This window comes from Nilaparvata lugens, chromosome 3 (assembly GCF_014356525.2).
Source record: "Nilaparvata lugens isolate BPH chromosome 3, ASM1435652v1, whole genome shotgun sequence".
Lineage (NCBI taxonomy): Eukaryota > Metazoa > Arthropoda > Insecta > Hemiptera > Delphacidae > Nilaparvata > Nilaparvata lugens.
The window spans coordinates 97,953,430-97,959,036 of record NC_052506.1 but is presented as its reverse complement, the minus strand read 5'-3'; the positions used below and the strand labels follow the sequence as shown (position 1 = coordinate 97,959,036).

Sequence of the window (5,607 nt, the reverse complement as noted above, 5' to 3'; positions counted from 1 at the left end):
AACTTGCTAAGTACAGATTCCATGTTTTCTAATTGTTGATCCATGTGTGGAAGAGCACTCGATGATGAATTAACACCTGACGAGGAAACTATAGCATGTTTTTTCTCCTGCTTCTCACCGTCCGGCGAACTGAGAACAGTGATGCAAAATATTTATGATGCAATAAATATGATGCAAAATATTTATCAACCGTATTTTGCATTCGTTTGAACTTTCAGTAAATCACCAGTAATAATTATAACTTTCACGACAAAACAAACCGTCACAAATAGGTTAGAATTTTAACACGAACAGACGTTTCAACAACAAGTAGATAAAGCGATAAGAGACAGTAACTAAAGTCGACCGACCTCTGGTCAATCTATTGTAATATTTAATAATAATTATTAAATTTGTTTAGATAATTAAATTTTATTCTTTGTAAGATTTATATTTTATTAGTAGGCCTATGATAAAGACAACTTTCTCTTTTATTTATTCACATTTTTTACAACAGGTACACCAGAAGAGAGAGGCCTGATAGCTTGGCCAATGAAATGAAACTGAGTACGGATTGTGCTGAACAAGATGATGACGATGGTACCTACAATTTTCCCGTTGGAATGGCATTTGTGAGAAGGTATACTAATATTCAATTCAACATCATCATCATTTTCAATATTAATCTCATTTCATTTCAAGACTCTTCCAATTTATTAATAATATTAAAACAGCATAATGTTTTCCTCACATGATCGTAGTAGATAATAGACATGAGTCTATCCAGTTCCTGGAGGAATTTTGCTAGAGAACTATGTTCGATATTTATAAAATAAACGGTTCTAATTTTCATAAGTTTCTTAATTTTTCGTAGTTTTATCTTTAATATAACAATTATTCCAATAATCTGTTTTTTTATAGTCTCTTAAATACGGCATATTGAAACAATTCAATTGTGGTAAAATGTAAGTAGAAGCTACTCTTAGTTTCATTTTCCTTGCCCTATTACCATAGGTAAGGAAAGTATTGCTTTCCGAAAAAAATTAAGGTACCCCGATTTCCAAATTTTTATACGTTTCAAGATCCCCTGAGTCCAAAATTTTTGGTGTGTGTGTGTGTGTGTGTGTGTGTGTGTGTGTGTGTGTGTGTGTGTGTGTGTGTGTGTGTGTGTGTGTGTGTGTGTGTGTGTGTGTGTGTGTGTGTGTGTGTGTGTGTGTGTGTGTGTGTGTGTGTGTGTGTGTGTGTGTGTGTGTGTGTGTGTGTGTGTGTGTGTGTGTGTGTGTGTGTGTGTGTGTGAGTGTGTGTGTGAAGATGAGATATCGTGTACACATACACTCATAAACACACACACACACACCACACACACACACACACACACACACACACACACACACACACACACACAACACACACACACACACACACACACACACACACACACACACACACACACACACACACAAATCATGATTTTGGACTCAGGGGACCTTGAAATGTATAGAAAACTTGAAATTAGGGTACCTCAATTTTTTTTGGAAAGCAATTCCTTCCTTACCTATGGTAATAGGACAAGGAAAGTACAAATTGTCATGTACATTTCTCGATTATACAGACATTGATATTGATTATCGATTCTGAATATTGAATTGGAGATTCGATTTTTATATGGAGAAAATTTGTAACATTACAATTTGATGATACACAAATCATGATTGGGACAGGAACAAGAGTTATGACCAAAACTGTTCCTTTCTCAAATTATGTAAAATATTGGGGTAATTTATATTCAGATTTTTCTAAAACAAAGGTTTGCGTTCCTATCCTATAAGAGCAGGTTTCATCTCTATTCCATAAAAAATCATTAATTGTTGATTTTGAAAGGATTAGTGGATCTTTTGCTATGAATCACTTCTAGTTAATGCTAATAGTTGAATTCTTTCTGATGTTCCAGGTGTAAAATCTTCAAGCATATTCCTTTTATGCCAACTTATCAGCCGTCTTCATGATAACAAGGAACCTATCATAATGTACATAAGTGTAACATTCTTGTAGGGTACCAGTTCCATAATACTGTATTTTACTTCCTATATCTTAAATAATTTAAAAGTTTGGTAAACAAGACAAGTTATTATCAATAATTGGTTTCATGAAGCAAATTATTTCACCAAAAGCGATTATATTTATTATATTTGTTCAAACCACTTGTCTTTTCCTAGCTATTCACACTTACCTGTGATTATTGTATACTCTGGTTTACTTAGGTTTTTCAGCAGGTGAAATTGTATTCTATAATACAATACAAAATAAAATGGCTTGCTTAATATAAGATTAAAATAATGCCCAGTTTCTCCAGACTCAAACGGTAAGATTACCAGCTGACAAAGGTAACTCTACAGTAGTTATGGACAAAACCGTATACAACGAACATCTTGTTCCAAATTTCGTGAAAATCGTTAAAGCCATTTTCGAGATCCGTTGAACATAAATAACCAGATAACCAGATTACAAAAATAGCCAGATAAAAAAATATAAACAGACGTATACAGAAATAGCTCGCTTAATATAATAGGATCATATAATTAGGTCATGTCAGAGGCCCTGAAATTGATCAATCAGAGAATTTCACACTCAAGGAAGTTCATCTAGCTTCATTTTAGTTCAGTTAGTCATGTCGCTAAAATGCATTGTTTTCAAGATACATGGGTGAAATCCGGAAATGGAAAACGCAACTTTTAAACCACCCTCATCCTTTAGCACAAGGGGTAGGGATGAGGACTTTTGATATGTTTACCTTCCAACTAGTCCAAACAAAGCTGCGAAGTCAAATATTGTGTTGCAATCGTTCCCTCCAAGTTTCCCTGTGAAATGATCTATTGTTGTTAAACTGAAGATTTTACACTCAACACTATAACGGCTGCATCAATCGTAGGGAGATGCTTAAAATAATACATGAAATTGAAGAGAATATAATGCTCTATGAGCTCATGATTAGCACGGATTTTTTCAATCAATCATTAAAAAGATATAATGCCAGAAATATGAAAAAATCGGATCCGGAAGGGATTTCTTAAAAATGTGACACCTTCGAGAGCTCAAACCTAGAAAACTAGAAGAGATATGGAAAAATGTTACAAATGGAACTTGTAGGCTAATTCATAAGCTTTAATTTTATATTCGACAAACATTTCCGAAAGACACATATTGTCCGAGATATGTACAAAAAACAAAATATGGTACTTCTATAAAACCACCCCCACTCACTAGCAGGGGTAGGAGTGAGGACTTTTGATATGTTTACCCCCTAACTATTGTTAAAAGAGCTGCGGGGTCAAAAATTGTGTTGCAAACTTTTTCTTCTATACCTTTTTTGAGCATTGGTTGCCTGGAATAATAAGAATCGTATTGCTGCTTGCAAGTTGTAGAAGGCAATTTAAAAGATTATGGAAGCGTCTATGGTAGATTGTTTGTGTAATTTGAAACATTCTTTACAAATAAAATTTCAATATTGTGTTCAAATTCAACATTGGTTCAATGGACAAAGTGCTACATGAGAAATCTGCCAAACTTATAGGCTATTACAGTCCCACTCTCACGAGAAATACAAACATAGGCTATTAAAAAATTGATTCTAACTTCTCTTCAACAGGTACTGATTTCTAATATTTTTTCCAAGTTGCTCCTTCGCTTGAATGTTATAGAGCTGGTTTTAATACTATAATGAAATATTATAAACATGGATCTAGTCCATAGTTTATCCTTTCTCACTTTCTAAAAATGCAAAATATAGAGAAAAGAATGATCAATATTCGTGTCAAAACTCAGGAATGGTGTGAATGCGTTACATTCAAACGAAAAGAAACTGCGAATAAATTTTGGATCCAACTGTGTTGGCTAGCCTAGATTATAGCCTATTCTATGAAGAGACCACTTTATCAAACGCAAGGATATTAACTTGTATAAAATATAGGAGAGTTAATGGATGAAATAATATACCACTTAAAATATAGCCTATAGTCTATAAATTTAGTGCCTATATAGATTGTACTCATAATGAATTAAAATAATTACAGTTCCCTTCCAGCTATTTTCATTTTAACACATGCTTCACCATCATTAGAGGCATTTTCAAGTAGGTATGATTGGGTGTGATGATTGAACTTATAATGGTGACACTTCTATTGTTTATTGTGATTGGATTCGACAAAATGATAGGCCTGATTTTATTAGTACAAGCTGTATTGACAGATTTTATTTTCAGAATAAAAATTCAGATGAGTTTAAATCTCCCGGGCTTGCTGAGTCTACGACAACCTTCGTGATTGGACCACGTTCCCCATGCACTGGTGATCTGGCAGAGAGGTGCAGAGTGTTAGAAGAAGAATGTATTATTTTCTTGTATATCATTCTCTCTTGACAACAGCTATAGAAAAGTCACTTCACTTTGTCCAAGGACCTTCTTGCCAAGCTCATTGTCCGAGCAAATTCCTTTCTTCCCAATAACTCAATATAAATCCCTCTCACTCACTCACTCTCGCTCTCGCGCTGCCTATTACCTCTCACTCACTCTTTTCCACCCTTTCCAACTTTCTCTTCTTCAACTGTCTTACATTCTTTGTTCTGTGAATCTACACAATGAGTCTACTGACTCTTAGAACTATAACTTTTAACATTACATTCTATATAGTTATAGTTTCATGTCCTGACTTCCAAAACAATTTACATCCCACCAGCTGTAAAAATTGCTGCTCACAACACTTTGTAATTAAAGGGTTATGTTTTCGTAACATGTTATGAAAAAAGATAGTTTTGATCTCTCTTTTTGAGAGTTCAACTCTCTGAGAGTTTTGTGCAGAGTTTTAACTTCCATGTTATGTTTCCTTTTCTTTTAATTACTGATCATCATTGATCTTTGGAATCAGATTTTCCAATATTGATATATTCCCAATATTAATATAGACCTATCTACTATTTAACCTCAAAGAAATCAATTTTCTTATATTACCCTATTATTGAATAAAAAAAACTAGTTATAATTTTCAGTTGAACCGTACTTTGAAGCATTCCAATTCAATAATATCAAATTTTCCAATCATTTTTTACCAAATGATTCCAATGTACTTAGAAAATAGGCCATGAAATCAATCACCTTTGAAGAAACATAAATCAGTCGCCCAATTCTTTAAGCTCAACTACAACTAGAATTCATTAAGTTCTTCTTTTGAATACTTGAATGTATATTGTACGGAATATATACATAAATAATATGTCAATTCTGGAAAGTATATTATTTTCATGGAAATCATTTACTTTCAGTATTAATACATTCAATTTATTGAGGAATAGGCAATAAAATCGCTATGAAACAATGAAAAATCAGTAACACAGCGGTTTCAGCCTTACTAAAACTAAAATTCATTAAGCTTTCTTTTTAAATAATTTATTGTACCTATTGTATACGTGAATTTACATAAATTATATGTCGATTATGAGAAGTATATTATATGAAAATGATTTACTTTCAGTATACATTCAATTTATTGAGAAATATGCCATGAAATCACTTTTAATCAAACAAAAGTCAGTAGCCCAATTCTTTTAGTTATTTTTTTTGAATATTTGAATTTACAC

At 32.9% G+C, this 5,607-nt stretch overlaps 1 long non-coding RNA gene across 1 annotated transcript; it reads left to right on the top strand.

The window, feature by feature from the left end:
• Positions 1 to 495: 495 nt before the first annotated feature.
• On the top strand, positions 496 to 4,053 carry LOC120350679. Its single transcript, XR_005570980.1, has 2 exons — positions 496 to 619; positions 1,931 to 4,053. It is a non-coding gene; the product is annotated as an uncharacterized LOC120350679 (long non-coding RNA).
• Positions 4,054 to 5,607: the final 1,554 nt, after the last annotated feature.